The sequence below is a fragment of the Solanum stenotomum genome, chromosome 5 (assembly GCF_019186545.1).
Source record: "Solanum stenotomum isolate F172 chromosome 5, ASM1918654v1, whole genome shotgun sequence".
Classification (NCBI taxonomy): Eukaryota; Viridiplantae; Streptophyta; class Magnoliopsida; order Solanales; family Solanaceae; genus Solanum; species Solanum stenotomum.
Window position 1 is genome coordinate 15061523 of NC_064286.1, and position 17574 is coordinate 15079096.

A 17574-nucleotide genomic window follows, 5' to 3' on the forward strand; every position below is an offset into this window, starting at 1 on the left:
CACCCCCACCCCCCAAAAAAATTTAAGTTTGTTTTTAAAAACTATTTTCAATTTCAAAAATTATTTTCTACTCTAGTAAAAATAAAAGATATTTCTCAAAAATATTTTTCATTCATAAATCAAACACTAAAAATCTTTTTCGAAAAATATTTTCTATTCACCAACCAAACATGAGAAAATAAGTCAAAAATCAACTTGTTTTTTAGGAAAACATTTTCCTTCATACCAAACACACCCTAAGTATGCATTTCCTCTTGCCTTCTTTGTTTTTTTTTTCAATTTTGGTGTTTGGGTTGTGGTAATGTTGCATGTACTGAATTTAAACTTGATTGGATGTTGTTATTGCTGTCGTTTTCTCCTCCACTTCTCCGTCGTCCCCTATTTACAGCTATGTATTTCGGTTCTTTTTGTATTCTTTGTTATTGAAATGTAGTGTTTCTTCAGCTTTGTTCTTGATGTGACTACTTTTTCAATTTATTAATTTTTCATATAGGCCTTTGCATGTACTTTGACAAGAAAGGGAACAAAAGAAATTGAAAATTATAAGCTTTTGATATTGGAAACACCGAGCTTAATTCCAAAATTCTAAGCATTTTCAAGTACATCTAGCTTAATTTTGATATTTTTCTCTTCTAACGGAACAACTTTTAACTAAAAGGGCAAGCTGCTAAATTTTCCCTATTTTCACAGCCCTGTATGGAAAGTGCAGTATTCCCCCCTCTTCAGTTTATTGAACGTATATACACTCAAAAGTTACTGCATATAAGGGAAACTCTTTGAAGGCACATAATATATACTTCCTCCGTTTCAAAATGAGTTGCCTAGTTTGACACAAGCTATATTAATGTACCTATATGATAAGTGAGGTTTTCACTGGTTGTTCTACTCTCTTTCCCGATTTCATATATGTAATTTTCCTTTGCTTTGGGTAAATTGAGCACCCATACCTATACATTAATCCTCAATTTGGGTTACTTTTGAAATGGTTTCAGCATTTATATATAAATTCATGTTCTGACGGAAAGACCTTTGATTTTAGAAAATGCATTTCTATACCTCTTCTTTCTGAATAAGGAGAAATGCTTGAAAATGAGAAGTAACATGCGGGTCTGTACAAAGCAATAAAACAATAAAGAACATACAATCCGGGTCTACACAAGAACCATTCCAACATTTAAATACACCAGCCCGATCACTCAGAGCCAACATGTGATAAATACAACACAATAAATAAACTTGATCTACTCTGTTGGAATTAATCCATCAATGTTTAGTCTTTCGAAATTGTCTCTTAGTTTTTCAAGAAGTCTTTTAGAGTTTCGTAATACATGTATCTAGTAAATTGTGATACATATATCTAGTTATTTGTGCAAGACCTTTGATTTACATTTTACTTGTATAAATAGAGATGTAATTGATGATTCTAATCATCTCAAGTGGCCTTAAGTAGTCTATATAAAACTTGAGCATTCTCTAAAGATAGTATTGTCCTTCTATATTTCCTACAAATTGGTATCAAGAGCAGGTTTTCGTTCTTAATTTGAGGTTAGGTGAAGAAAAAAAAAATGACATTCAATACAAATGAAGGTGCTAATTCTTCAGTTGTTCTTACTCCATTTTTTGATGGAACTGATTTTGAATACTGGAGATAAGAATGAGAACACATTTGAAAGCTAAAGGTTTGTGGACTATTGTTGCAAATGGCTTTGAAGAGCCAGACAACGAAGGTGAACTTACAACAGCAGAGATGAAAAATCTTGAGGCTAAGTACCATCAAGATGCAAAACCTTGAGCAAAATTCAAATGGGAGTCTTAAGAGCATATTTTGCAAAAATTGCTACTGTGAGACTGCAAAGGAAGCTTGGGAGTCTCTAGAAACAGAGGTGTATGTTGACGAAAAGGTACACACTATAAATCTTCAAACTCTTAGGAGAAAGTTTCAAAACTTGAAGATATTAGAATCTGAAAAAATAGATGAATATTGCACAAGAGTCATGAATATTGTTAATGAAACTAGTATACGTACCCGCGCATAGTATAAAATATAATAATGTTTTAAATTAAAAAATAACTAAATACGAATTATTATTGAGTAACAAAAGTGCATGTATAATCATATATAATGTTTGAATTTTACATATACAAATAATGCTAATAAAATTTTACCCTAATTTACGTGTAATGAGGGTATATTCTTCAAAGACACTAAACATCATTCTAACAACTTCTCCTTCTTCTAGTATAATGAAGATTAATAGCATATGTGGCGTGTGTTAAATTGATATTTGTGCTAATTAATTAAATTTCCAGTTCATAGATCAATCTAAAACCTAGTATTAATAATATTAATTCTTCTTTTAGCTAAAATCTAAATATAATTTACAAAGCATGTTGCAACCTTTTTAGCACACTCTTCTCTTGTTCTATCCTGCAAAGTAAGATGATTTTCATTTAATCAAATATAATTTCATAAAATAAGGATGCACAAAATAATAAATTTCAGTGATCAATTAAAAAAAGATATTATAATTAAATTAATATATACCACATAAAAATAAATTATGTGCAGAGCAAAACAAAAATTGAAAGATAAACAAAACGAATGATCTTCTATTCCTTTGATTTACTATAAGTCTCTTCTTTTATTTTATGGATTTTTAGATTTGTTTAGCCTTTCTAAATATGTTGTATATTTTATTCTTTAGTAAATAAGTTTAACTTAACAATGACAAATAATTTTAGGATTTAACATTAAAAAATTTAATGTTATTAGTGCACAATTTAATTTTAATATGAAAATATGAAATAATACTATCATTAACTTATTTTTTGAGAATGTTAAATTAATATTATTAGTGAACAATTTAATTTTGTTCTCTTATTATATTTGTGGTGTTTGAAAAATAAAATATATGTTAACAATTTACTAATTCTAATATTTCAAATAAAATATTTAATGTCAGAAGAGAGTACATTTTATTCTACCTTTCCTTATAATTAGATATTAATAGATAGTCATACATTACTTTCTTTAAGATTAAGGTGTAAAATTAAAACATATTTTTCAATCTTAAAACTGTATTTGAAATTCTTCGTTTAATACGTATTCAAATAAAAAATTATTCGTAAATCAAATTAACCATTAAGCGGATTAGGTCGAAGTATTGTTCCACCATGAGTCTTGGAAACTGTTTTTTCATCTAATTTTATAATAATATGTTAGCTATAAACTTGGTAAGGATAAAATTTAAAAGTTATAACCATTTGTAACCACTTTATCTTTTAACACTCTTCTCAATTTTGAATTATTATATTTTTTTCAAAATAAAACTTACGCATTATTTTAAATAAATTATCAATTCAAACTTTTAAAAAAATCTATAAAAGAATTTTAAAAAATTATAGTTACTTTATGATTAGATCTTTATCTTTTAAAATAATTAAACTATTATATTGTTGTAAGTTTTCTATGACTTGAAAAATAATCCATATATAGGCCAGGCCACACGTAGGCGGTGGGAGAATTATTATTATTAATAATTAAAAATAATAATAAATATGATAAGTTCTGAAAAAAAAAATCACACTCTATTTTCTAGAACTGTTTGTATTAAAATTCAGATTTTAAATTTTTATCATTTATTTTTAATAAAACTAATTAAATTAACAATCAAAATTTTAAATAATTCTATAAAAAAAATTTAAAAGATTATTATTATTAATATTATAAATATTATTATTATTATTATTATTATATAATAATAATAATAATAATAATAATAATATTAGATCTATATCTTTTAAAACTAGTTAAATTACTATATTGTTTTAAGTTTTCTATGACTTTAAAATTAATCCATATATAGGCCATACGTATATAGTGGGAGAATATTTTTTATTATTATTATTATTATAATATTATTTTTATTATTATTATAAATATTATTATTTTTAGTAATTAGTAATTAGTAATAATAATAATAATATAATAATAATAAATATGATAAGCTCTTACAAAAAGAGAATCACACACCCAATTTTTTAGAAGTGTCTCCAAAACGATTTGACTAAAATTCAAATTTTAGATATTTATCTTTTAAAAATAACTACCTTCTCATTTCAAAATTATTTAAAATTACTAATTTTAATATTTAATGAAATCTATTTTTTTTTGTGATGACGTGTAGGCATTTTCACCTCTCCTATATATATATATATAAGATTACTATTATTATTATTTTATTATATTATGGTTATATTGATTTTTTTTCCAAAATGATTTTTTTTAAAGAAAATTCTACTTACGAAAAAATGTAAAAGAAAACGTTTTACTTTACCCTTATTTAGAAGTGGCACTTAAAAAGGACCAACACTGCATCTGGTCATTGTACCAAAGGCAATACTAATTGTACATTTAAAAGGACCAACACTGCATCTGCTCATTGTACTAAAGGCAGTACTAATTGTACATTTAGAAATTGTACATTTAGAGGAGCAACACTGCATCTTTTGATTGTACTAAACGTAGTACTAATTGTACATGAATAAAGCGCTCTCTCATTTTCCTTTCACTTTGTCTAGAAGTTTCTCAAATTTCTAACCCTAATTTCTCTCCCTCTCGAGTCTTCTTTCTACTTCTCAACTCTTCAATGGCGAATCGAGTTGTTCTTTACTCTTTTCTGTTTGTCTACATCTCTCTGAAGCTTTGCTGAAGATTTTTGTTTGTCTCCGACGACCTACGCAGGTTCTTCTTCATGGTTTTAGCAAAATTTCAATGGCGACTCCATCTCTTCTTTACTGTTTTCTCTTTGTCTACAGCCTTTAAATCTGTCTCTCAACCTTTGCTGAAGATTTCTGTTTCTCTCCGACAACCTGCGCAGGTACTTCTTCTTTCTACTTCTGAACTCTTCAATGCCAAATCCATTTGTTCTTTACTGTTTTCGGTTTGTCTGCAGCCTTTAAATTTCTCTCTCAAGGTTTGCTCAACATTTCTGTTTGTCTCGGACGACCTGCACAGGTATTTCTTTATCGTTTACGCGAAATCTCAAGGGCGAATCCATCTGTTCTTTACTGTTTTCTGTTTCTCTACAGCCTTTAAATCTCTCTTGTCTTTCTTCTTACTCCTTTGTGCTCAAATTGGGTATATTTACTTCTAATTGTTGGTGCCTACAAGCTATCGCTGAAGCTGAAGCCCAATCGTTGAAGATGGATGCCATACCTATGAGGTGTTTAACAGAAAATCCAAAAATAAAAGGGCAGATTCCATCACCATCAATCTTCTTGCTCCGTAAGCTTCAAATCTTCTTTCATTATATTTTATTTATTAATTTCGTTTTTTTTTTATCATTTTCATCCCCTTTGGGATGAACTGAATTTTATTCTCTGAAAATAAGGGTATTTATCTTATGTTGTTTCAATACTCTGTTTTAGTTGTTGTTTTCCTTTTGGGTATATGTATGTGTTCGTTAATAAAAGTTATACTTTCTTTTGGTTGTTCTTTTGAAAAAACATAAGAAGCTATTTTCTTTTGTCCCAAAAATTGAACAACATATTACTTTTGAATGGTTCAGTGGAGTTAAAAAACACTATAGGTAATTTCTTTCTTAAGGTTAGTGGGTAGAGTTAACAAATACTTGTGTGGGTATGCATTGTCGAGGTAAGTGTTAGGTGCTCAAACACTGGCTTGAACGCCATTTTTGGTGGACTGATGCCCCTCATCCTATATAGGATGGTGTCCCGTGAAAAAGATGCTTATGCCAAGGTAGCAATGGTGGTTGAACAAATAATTGGCTCATGTCATATGTTTAAAATTATTGTGATGCCCATGCTCTGATGAAAGTTATATTTGGAGTAAAACAACCTTTGTTTCACTCTCTGTTCGGAAAATAACCACCAGTAGATGATATGTATCTTGTTTCCTCCCGGGGTTGCATCTTTTACAGGTGAGAATCAAGTTGTGGCTAACTATAACGAGTCCCTAATTAAAGATCACCATTCGGATTCAAATGAAAGGCTGGAAAGTGGATTAATTCTTTGATCACATTTTGCTATTATGTATTCCAGTTATGCTTTGGCTATTTGGTATGGTGCAAGGTTCATCTCGGATAAAGGATATATTGGTGGTCAAGTTCTTAATGTTTTCGACTCCAAGCTTCTCCATGAAGTGGCAAGTGATTTACTTTTTGAGGTACACCAATTTAACTATGCATAAGTTTGAGAGTGGTTATACTAGATGCACTTGATGTTCTTATAATAAACTAATAATAGTATAAGTGCACTAAGTTGACGGGGTTTCTCAAAGCTTGTAGTACTGTTAACATGTGCATAAGTATACCTTAATTGATGTAGTGTTTCTAGCCAACCGTTATAAATAATCACGAAATTTGTTGTAGTTTTCTAGCCACTTCAACAAATACATATTTATCAATAAAATATAAGGTGTATTTAGCAATTAAGAGTTATGAACCTTGCGCTAATTTGATACGTCATATTTTTGAAATTCTGGCTGCGCCACAGAAGATGGAAGAATACGAGGCTGTCGGTATGAAGTAGGAATCAATCCCCCAATCTATCGATTCAGCTTATAATAATCTTCTTATTAGGATCATTATGTATGCAGTACAATTGAGTTAAGAGTTAAGTTGTGATAAGAAAACTTGGAATCTGTGGGCATGCTAATTGAAAACCCACAAGTATCGACTATCGTGAAACAAGCACTTGATAGTTGATCCTAATCATGTGGGGTTGGTCCTAAATATCTCAGCGCACGTAGGCTATAAGATGGATTCAATAGTTTTTTCTACAGTGAAAACATTGAGCACAGATTTATTCACAACTCTTTTTGAACTTGGATATTGGGCAAACATCCATAGTTTCTAGCACTATCTGACTATCCAAATGGTTGCTGGATTATTCCAATCCTCTGGATGTCCTGCAGTAGTTGCAATGATTGGGAATTAGTTTTGCAAAGAAGAGGATACTTATAATGGGTATTTAGAATGCTCACACTTCTGTTGGGAATGTTACTAGGTCATTAGTTGCATCAATATATTCAAATACGGATGGGTTGGAATTATTTATCTGTTCCTTTTCAGTTTCTCATTATGCCTTGCCCATAACATACATGATTTATTATAAATGCTGCACACTTTCATTCTAATCACAATTGAAAAGTATTGCTCTTTCATCTAAATAGTCAGGAGTTAACCAACCTCAACTGCTCCTTATTGGATGGAGCTTTCCATTTGACTCTTCCTAAAGACTCTCATGATCTGGATATGGATAGTCAAGATTGTTTTGATGAAGAGGGATAGCCAAGATTTGCTGGAGGAATTTGAGAAAGTTGCTACTTATGAAGGAAATGGAAGTAGCAATTGTATTCGAATCTTCAAGCGCAGGGCTGAAAAGAAGGTGAGTCTTCTTAACTACCTACTGTTCATATTTGTTTTTTTCCCTCACAATCTTGAATGTTCTTATGTTGTTCCATAATAGAAAATATATTCCTTTTTTTAGATATTCGATTATTGAAAAAGAACATTTTCTTGGGTTCCCGAATGATGGTATGTTCGTTACTCCAGCTCTTTTGTTGCCTTAACGTTCCACATTTACAAGTAAATTATTTTTTACTATGTGTTAGTTTACCTGAAACAACTATTGCTTTAACCACATGATGTTGGTTGATCTTAGTAGATACTTTTACAACTATTCGGATTTGACATTACATCTTAGTATGATCGTGAGAAATAATAGAGGCTACGATTCTAATAGCCTCTATGTAGTGTGTTATGCTTGGTGAGGTTTGTCATCTAGATAAGTGATTTTCTTTTTTCCTTGCTATGTCAATTCCAATATTCATTTGCATACGGAATTAGAACAAATGAGCATGTTTATTATTATTACAGTACACATGCTATTCTGTGTTACTACGCTACTATTAAAGCTAATTTAGTTAGTTTTTCTTATATGGATTTCTAATGTAGTACATTTCATTTTATGTGAAAAACAAAGTACACAAAGAGCTAGCAAGTTGTAATAAATAAAAATGATCCTCTGTTCCCTGAAGTTTCATTTTGCATATTTAGAAATGTTCACAAATATAGTATTCTTGACGAAGAAGATGTTCTATAGACATTACTATAATCGAGGCACTAAGAAGTTATAATATTAAGACGTAAAGCAGGGACAGTACACAATGAGCTAGCAAGTTGTACATAAATAAAAATGATCCTCTGTTCCCTGAAGTTTCATTTTGCATATTTAGAAATGTTCACAAATAAAGTATTGTTGACGAAGAAGATGTACAATAGACATTACTATAATTGAGGCGCTAAGAAGTTATAATATTAAGTAAAGAAGGGATGTAATTATGTCAACTTAAAAAATAGAAGACATGTAAAGCTGTAATGTAATGTCAACAAAACTATATGTTATGGTGCAGGCCTCCGTTAGCTCTAAGATCTTAAACTTGACATTACATACATGACAGATCGTACGAATTATAAATCAAAGTCACTTGGAAGATTTTTGCCGTTATTTATTTGTCCGTTTGTATGCTCATCTCTTACTCAATTTTATATATATTGGATAGTTTCATTGATGCCCTAAAATGTTTTATGATAGTGCTTTCTGAAATATCTTATCGTAGCATTTTCTAGCTGGTCTGCTTGATTACAAGGTGGTCATTTTTTCTTTTGTTGAGTCTTAGTAGTTGTAGACTTCCATTGAAAGATGAAAATTCACAAATTGAATATTTTCTACTTTATGTGCTTTTTGTCTTTAATTTCAAGCTTTTCTGTTACATGATCAATCCTATTAGTTTTGTTCATTACTAAAATGAATTGAATCCTATCAAATATTTCTATTTCTCCTTTGAATTACTTATATATATCCTATGAATTTCATTTCGCATCGGAAATTATTTTAGGAGAAGTTCGAATCCATTCCGTTCGGAAATTGATTGCTCTTGGTTTGAAATGGTTTACGCGTTACTGGTTCCCGGAAGAGTTAATATCTCCATTAGCTAATTTGGAATAGATGAAGTGGATCTGTTGTGAAGTTAATCTGGAAGTGATTTCCTCCATCTACCATCTGATTCTATTTCAAATGGCTTTAAATGGTGTACAATATTTACAATTCAAAAGAGGTAAGTATTAATTGACTTGATTGACGGTAAAAGAAAAAGAAAACACCTACAAAATCAGATAGTAACTTTGCATATGACAACTTAATTAGAACCTAATAGTACTGGAGAGTTAAATATGTAACCAAATGTTAAATATAAGTAATAACTGCCAATATAAAGAATAACACAAAATAAGCAATTCTACTTCAAGTCCATTTCCTTTTTATTTCTCTCTATATATGATCTCTGCCCTCTAACTTTAATTTGCAATTTTTTTGTGGTAATTGCCAAAGCAATTGCTATGTTCATTGCTTTGATGTGTGGATGGCCAACAAAAAAGTATTTGACTAATTCATTCTTGATTTTCATCACCTTCTGCAATTATCTTTTCCAGAAAAGCGCTTTCTAGGTATACTCTTAACAGATGTGTTGATATTTGACTCACGCGCAGAGGATGTTGAGCTTAAGCACGTCTAATGAAATTACTTCATGCTTCTACAGGTACTGTCATCTTTTGTCAAAAACTCCAAGAAGCAATTATGAACATTATGCATGCATTGCTTCTCTTCTATAATACTCACTAATATTTATTTGTAACTTTCTTCTTAATTTCATTTTCTTTTAGTTGATTGGTGTTTACCTTCTTGGGGAAGGTATTTCAAAAACTTTTCCTTATATTGTTTTCAAAATAATAAAGAAGTTTGATGACTTTAATGTTCTTGTGATGAATTAGGAACTGCACAAAATAATATCAATGATTTTGAGTATTTTGTCCAAGTGATATATTTATATCTTTTTCATTTTGTAGTTAAAAAGTATTGTACTATCAAAGATGTTTATAGAAGTTATTGTTGATGGTTACAATTACTTCACACATATAAATGAAAGTGACATGATCAACTTTCATTTAAATCCAATTCCATCCACAAAGTTAAATGGAATTGTATATTATCTCTACTTTTTTTGGTGTAAACAACTTTGTATAGATTATATAGATCAGATTATAGATTTGATAGGAAATGTGTAATTATCCCTTTTTTGGAGGTAGCCATCATTAAGAATTCAACCTTAACAGTTTTTTTAAAAAAAATATATGCTCCACCCATGTTGATACATAAGATAATTATTTTTAATGAATTTTCTCAGTGATACTTGACTATCAAGTTCAATTATATGAGTCTCATGATTTTGCCTCTGGATTTCATAAATTTCTTTCTTCCAAGAAGGAAAATTATGCTGAAGTCTAACCTTTTCATTTCAGATGATTGAAAGTATGTGGAATAAATAACTCTGAACTAATCTATAAATGGTAAGAGAACGACCTTTGAGGTCTGTACATTTGCTTAAAGGTTAGATCTTCTTTTATATATATATATATATGAGAGAGACATAATTTGAAAGGCTCATCTTACTTATTTCACATTATGCAGGTTATAGTAAAATATGTTGCTTTTGTAAAATGCTTGACCAAGAGGGTTATGACACTATGTGGAGTTATCATTGTCATGTGTCTCTTTTCTAGCTACCTCTAAAGCTTTATATTACTGAGATGGATATTTATGTTCTAAGGAAACAGAAAAATGATCAACGATGGAGCTTCAAAGATCTTGGATGGATTCTGTGTCTATCTATGTATGCCTAAAAATGTGTTCTTTAGTGTAAACCTATGTTGTTTGGATTCTTCAAAATTGTCTTAAACAAAAATGTCTAAGGGATATGTTTCAGATTTGTCAAAAGTAGTGTATTTTTGAAAAATCCGACACGAATGAAAAGTGAAGAATTTGCACAACTAAGGTGTAAACTGAAGTACACATCAAGCAATTTACTTATATATAGAATTTGCTAGCGTCAATATATTAAGATATACGAGCTATGCAATTTTTAACTTTTATGTTTTCTCCATGTGTTACATTTTCATTCTTCTAATTTTTACAGGTTATCCAACGACTTTTTCCACTTCAGTGGGAATAAACAAGAGATGAATTGAAGTTACTTGACAGTATTGTTGGTGACTCTATTGTTAGGTGAGGAATAAAATTTCACTCCTTAAAAATTCCAATTAGGAATTTTTTTACAGACATTATATTATGGTACCTTGTTTAATCAGTTATCCTTGCATCTTCTCCTTTGGTGAATTTATAAAATATCTACATTCTATATTCTAGAGAGTAATACAATTCCTCTGTTCTTATATGTTATTACAAAATGTTGAAACATCGATTTAGATTTTGAGCACCAAGTTCAGAAATCTTACTATTCTCCATTCCAATTGATCTTGGAGTTGCACTTTATATGTGGAAGTAGAAATTTGAGAAGACATCAACACATCTCCAAATAATGAAGAACGTATCATCGAATGTGAAAAGGTCCTACATTGCCCTGTCAGATGAAGGAACATGGAATGTTGCTCGACAATCCAGATAAAGATTTTACAATAAACTTATTACACTTCTATGAATACTCTGACATTTGTTAATTCAATTAGGCGCTATTGCTTCATGCATGAGTATTTCTGAAAATAGAGAAATGCAGCTATTGTTTCAGTTATTCTATGGTGATTTTCGGAAACAGAAAAAATGCACAAATAAACTGTTGGTATTACACCATTTCCACCGACATTGTTGGAATATGCTTACTCTTTTCGTGGTTTTACAGCTATAAAGTTTTTTTTCTTCTATTTTCTATGGTTTGTTAAGCGTATCTTTTTCAGTTTTAACTGTTCTTTAATCTAAAACTGTGAGGTGGCTTCTATTCACACATTTTCCCTCCAATTTCAATTACTGTATTATTATTACGCTCACTAAGTAATATTATTAAACCAATAAAGTTCAGTTGTCATTAGAGGTGAAATTGATATGACACGAGATGACACAATTGTTTATATTGAGTTTAGGTTCGATTCATTTGTGGATATTGTTGAATGCGTATAATTTATCGATTGTCAATGTACTTCTTTCTTGGCACAATGTGGTGGCTATTGTCATGGATGTTCTATTTCTAAATCCAATTTTATCCATGAATACTTATTTTATGCAGATAAACAAATCATGTAAGATCTTGCAATGGAGGTTCCAAGAGAAAGTAAGTCAATATTCTTAATGATTCTCTCTTTTTATACATTATTTTGGGTGATCTTTGCTTCTTCTCAATTTGTTCTATTATACAGATTAGTAGCTCAAGTATTTTTTATCTATGGTATTATTCTTAGCAGTGTTTGAAAAAGGAAGTTGTCCCTTCATGTAACAAATGTGATATTATTATTTCATGGATTGGCTATGACATGCAACAAATCATGAAAGATCTCACATTGGAGGTTCAAATAGAAAGTATCTCAACATTGTTGGTTGTTACCTCTTTTTTTACATTATTTTGGGTGATCTATGCTTCTTCTCAGTTTGTTCTGTTATACGGATTAGTAGCTCAAGTATTTTATATATATGATCTGATTGTTAGCAGAGTTCGGAAATGGGAGGTGTAATCGTATGTAAAGAATATGCTATTATTGTTTCATGGATTGACTGGAACACGCAACAACTCATGGAAGATCTTGCATTAGAGGTTCACAGAGAAAGTAAGTCAATATTGTTGTTGGTTCTCTCTTTCTATACATTATTTGGGGTGGTCTTTGCTTCTTCTCAATTTGTTTTGCTATAAGTAGCTCAAGTGTTTATATATATATATACAAAAAATGGATGTAGATAGTCTACCTGTTTTCATATTTGAAGTAATTATACATTGAGCATCATATCTTAACACGTACTTGCATATCATTAACATGTTTTGTCATCCATATTTTCCCTAGCTTGCAACAAGTGTGGATTAATTTTTCCTTCTCTTTCTTTTGTGTTGATATCTCCATTATCCCTTCTTGCTCCCAATTCAATTTATTGATGGGAAGTACTGTACAGACTAAGTGTATCAACTATTTTGATATCAGTGTCTTACAGGTTCAACAGATAAAATAATAGCTGTAACATCAGCAGTTGCACTAGCTAGAGTTTCATTATTGGCAAGCATCGTTTATGTGGGAATTTATAGAAAGGAATAAAAGGTTGCCGCCCATCTCCCGACGTCTTCTGATCTATCTCATCCACCTGGTCCTGGTAATTGTAAATCTCACCTCTTTTTAGTTATATTTCTCCGGTCTTTCTTTTGTTTTGTCTTTGCTCTTTTCAAATTTCAAGTTTAAATTACCTTTTCAGTAAAGTCAACCGTAGAAATTTTTTGGCATTAGGGAGGCATAGCTGTTATCTCGCTATCTGCAAACAGATTCAACAAGACATAATGTTCTTGAAAATTGTACTATTGGCACCCCCAACGCAGCCCACATCATCTTGGTACAGAGACGGTTTTCCCTTTTCCTAAACAGGCTACACTTATCATCTGAGAACCTTCGAAGCTCTCTGAGAAAGGTTTCCTCTTTTATTAACTTAATGTTGCCAATGTGTTCCCTCTGCCAATGTGTACAGACCGAGTCTGCCTTTAAACATCTTTTGTATTTTGTTTGCCAGCTGCAAGTCACCAAGTTCGACCAACTCAACCCCAAGACAAGTTAAACAAAGGAAAAAGTATACAATCCTTCGCCCATTTCTCAAAAAGTAAGCCTGCTCTTTCCATTATGTTTTCGTATGGCCTATTTATCGTCGCATTATTGTATATTTTGCATTATTACTAATTTAGCATTGCCAATCTATTTTCTCTAACAACGTGTATAACACCTAACCTATCTAACTTTACCTACTTACATTTTAACTTCAACCTTTAAACATGTTATGTATTTTGATTACTAGCTGCCAGCCACAATGTCAGACTCAATTCCTGCACAATTTAGATAAAGGAAAGCAAGTATGCAGCCTATTCACTATCTTTGAAACAGGTAATCCAGCTCCTTGCCTTACATTTTTCAGTATGACATATTGATAATCACTTTATTGTAAATTGTGATTGTTTGCACATAAGGGTGCATGTTGGATGTGTCTACTCAGCATTATGCGTCCTTAAATACAGTTCCAATCAAATGGTTTGTGCTAAACTTATACTCCAATAAAATCTACTTCACCTATTTTTGAACAGCGAAACGTGTAATATGATTCTAAAAAAAGGTTCCTAATTGTTCATATTGTGGCACACAAAAAATTGAATACAAAAGAAGAATCTAAACATTTTCGAACATATATTAGAACATACAATAATATGTTAAACGCATCGCTTGGTGTGAAGTGCGATAAAAAAATTTGGTGAAAAGAAATTGTGGTATGTACAGATTTGTTATGTACAGATTTAGATAACAAGGACATATGTATCATTTCATAGATGATTTAGTCGCTTCCAACGAAAAACCCAACAACTTACAAGTATACTTTTCTGATCATGAGAATGAATTGGCTAGCAGAATGGCCAAAAAACCCCAAACTATTAGAGGCAAGGCTAATGACAAAAAGGGTCTAAGAAGTCATGGTACTTACTCCCTCTGTTTCATCTTCGATTTACTTAAACTAATACTCATTATTATATAATTAAGGTTTAAAGTTACAATTTATGAGTGCAGTAATTTTAATTGCATCAATTGTTGAGCTTTTTACTGGTAAAACAAAATACATACTAAAATACTTTAGCAGTACAAAAACAAATATCTATTCATAATATCTTCAGATTGTTTCCTATTAAGGTATTCAAAGAAGGAAACAGTGTGATTGACTTGTCTTTTTCTTTACCTATTTTGATTAAAATAAAGATATTCTCCTTCACTCCACATTATCATTTTACTTAACAAAAGAAACAATAACTTCTGTACCAAAAGAGGTACCATTTTCTCATGAATTTATCTTGAGTTGAGATTCTTTGGTCAATTTTATCCAATTTTGCTAACAGCAGGCCATTTTCAATCTCGAATTGGTTAAAATACAGCAACAAAATTCTGTATTTATTTAAGGTGACAATGTATATTATTTATTAAACTCTTATGTTTTAGTGTGCTTTCTATTCTGACTTTGAAATTTGGGGCTAAGAAAAAGGTTGGGATGTTCATTGTTCAACTAATTTGAGATATTAGACGATGCTTTTGATGTAATGAAATTGGAAGATGTTGTAATTCAAAACTTGGTAAAGTCTCTGATTTGTATTCACAAGTTGCAATCCTTGATTGTTTTTCATTGTATTGGGTTATTTTTCATAATATTGGCAATTTTGACATATGTACAATGATTTTAACTCCACTATATACATACTTGGTCAAGAAGTTTGAAAAGATAATTCAGCAATTATTTGGAAACCTTTCCTCATGTTGGGAACCAAAATGTGGTACAAGAAGCAATGTAAAGTGTACTTCAAACATAATTTGAGTTTTACGAGTAGGGTTAAAATAGTAAATTCACTTTATTCACTCTCTCACCTCTGCTTCTACTCTTTCTTCTCTGGCTCACAACATTGACAACCATTTTAAACCTTCAACGTAGTTAAACTTTACTTCAGAGTCTCACTCCAACTTCTCAAGTTCTTTCAATTGTTTACCTCGTAAGTATTCTTGTGTGGTATTGACCCTCTTCCCTTGTGAATTTTTACTCTTTTTTTCCCATTATTGTGTTTATGCTTCCTATTATTCTACTGATTTTACTTATTTATATGTCTTCCACAATTTTTCTTGGATTCTTTTGAGTTCTGATAGATGTCTCTTGAAATACATGCATAATTTGTTTTAAATATTTTGCAGTTTCTAGCTCTAAAATACTAAAAATATTAGTAGTATTTTCTTATCAATATATGATACTTTTTGCAGATAATTAATGGCTTCATGCGGTCGCATGTTTGACGGAATTTCCTGTGAAGGTAAGACTTGTGTGTTATGAAGAGAGATTAGTTACAAGAGTTGATTGTTTTGGCAGATGATTAAAGGTGCTAATGAAGTTGAACGGTGGGCTTAGGTGAATAGACATTTTCCCTTATAATATCTTTTTTTCATATGGTATTTTCCCCAAAAAATATTGAGTAAGAATTTCAGTTGCCGAATTCTTTGATGCTGCCATGAAATTAGAAGTGATAACGTAATGCTGAAAATTCAGGGTAAGGTTTCAGTTTTGATCTTTTTGTTGTTTGAACTACATTTTTGAAAAAATTCAACTACTAATATAGTAAGTTGAGGTGGTATTCAAAGACAAATTGTTTAAATACAAAGTCAGAATAACAAGCAGGTTTGAATCAGGTGAAAAGGTTCATTTCTGGCTCTCCAATTTCCAAGTCCTTTAAGGTACCATTCCACATTTTCTTAAGAACCTTTAAACTTTTGGCAATGAACCCTGATGTTGGTGTTGCATTTATTTTTCGCAATTCTTGGATAAAAGCTGAAACTTTAATATTGAAAATTCTGTTACTAGATTGAGTTCAAGAAGTCTGTCATATCATCTTATGCTTTGTCAAAGTTTTTGTTTCATGTGTTCATAACAAACGATTGTAAAACACTTCTAATGTTATGCATTTATATTTATTTTTCACAATTATATATCAAGTAAAAGTGATCTTTTGCTATTTTTTTTCCCTGTTTCTTGCAAGCCGCATGAAAATATGCCTTCGGTTTGGATTGAGTCAGGAATGATACGAATGATATGATTTCCTCTGCTGACTGTAAGAGGCATATTCTATTTCTCCATTTGTATGAGTAAATTCTATCATTTCTTTGAGATATAAAATTATAAGCTATGTATCAATGTTATTTTGGACATTTGATATTTATAGGAAATGAACTGATGGTAGCAGCATGTGCTGCTATAAGTTTCATAATTTAACTCTTTATTGTTTTCTCTACTGAATTTCCCATTCAGATCCAAGTGATGATTCAATATGATGACACTGTTGTTAAATCGGAATTTATCTTTTTTTGGCCAAGTAGATTGAGTATTGACATTTTAATTATGTTGCCTAATCCTATATTAACTTAGGCGAGAAATAATAATTTTAAACTATGGAAAGAAATATAAGGCTAACTGATAGTAGTATTTATTTGATGTATGTCTTCCNCCCCCCCCCCCCCCCCCCCCCAAGCTATAAATATGACATAGGAGTTTTATGAAAGAGACATAATGAGAAGTGAAAAAATGACAAAGAAACAGGGAGAACAAGGTGATACATCTAATAAAGTCGGACAATGTCACATTGGACAAGAAAATAGTAGCCTTAGAAATAAATAGATGAAGGAAAAAAATAATTTACTCATGCAGTGGTTATGAAAATATATTGTAGAAGTAGAGGTAATTTTAAAAACGGTGTTTACAAAAGTGTGGGTTCAAAAAGGTGAATGGTATATATACAACTTTACAGGGCCGTATTAATATTTTTACAAGCATAATATTTTGACTATTGGGCCCGTGCTTGCCACGGGCCTCCCCATCTAGTATTCTATATAGAAGAGGCTAGAGAAGCAGCTGTTCGTCAACATGCTTGCTTCCCTAACCAAGGGTAAT

The 17574-nt window shown here is 30.8% G+C and overlaps 3 long non-coding RNA genes across 6 annotated transcripts; all 3 read left to right on the plus strand.

Annotated features, from left to right (window-relative positions):
* The first annotated feature begins 4608 nt into the window (after positions 1–4608).
* Positions 4609–6164, plus strand: LOC125866033 (uncharacterized). Of its 2 annotated transcripts, XR_007446458.1 has the most exons (4): positions 4609–4744; positions 4819–4880; positions 4956–5287; positions 5943–6164. It is a non-coding gene; the product is annotated as an uncharacterized LOC125866033 (long non-coding RNA). The 2 variants fall into 2 exon arrangements; XR_007446457.1 differs by having other exon boundaries at positions 4626–4880.
* A 382-nt stretch (positions 6165–6546) lies between these two features.
* On the plus strand, positions 6547–10645 carry LOC125866031 (uncharacterized). Its single transcript, XR_007446453.1, has 4 exons — positions 6547–7410; positions 9516–9622; positions 10383–10430; positions 10552–10645. It is a non-coding gene; the product is annotated as an uncharacterized LOC125866031 (long non-coding RNA).
* A 1506-nt stretch (positions 10646–12151) lies between these two features.
* On the plus strand, positions 12152–16129 carry LOC125866032 (uncharacterized). Of its 3 annotated transcripts, XR_007446455.1 has the most exons (7): positions 12338–12447; positions 12578–12692; positions 13059–13230; positions 13356–13533; positions 13633–13719; positions 13912–13997; positions 15897–16129. It is a non-coding gene; the product is annotated as an uncharacterized LOC125866032 (long non-coding RNA). The 3 variants fall into 3 exon arrangements; XR_007446454.1 differs by lacking the exon at positions 15897–16129 and having other exon boundaries at positions 13059–13224; positions 13912–14133; XR_007446456.1 differs by lacking the exons at positions 12338–12447; positions 12578–12692; positions 15897–16129 and adding an exon at positions 12152–12202 and having other exon boundaries at positions 13912–14133.
* The last annotated feature ends 1445 nt before the right edge of the window (positions 16130–17574 follow it).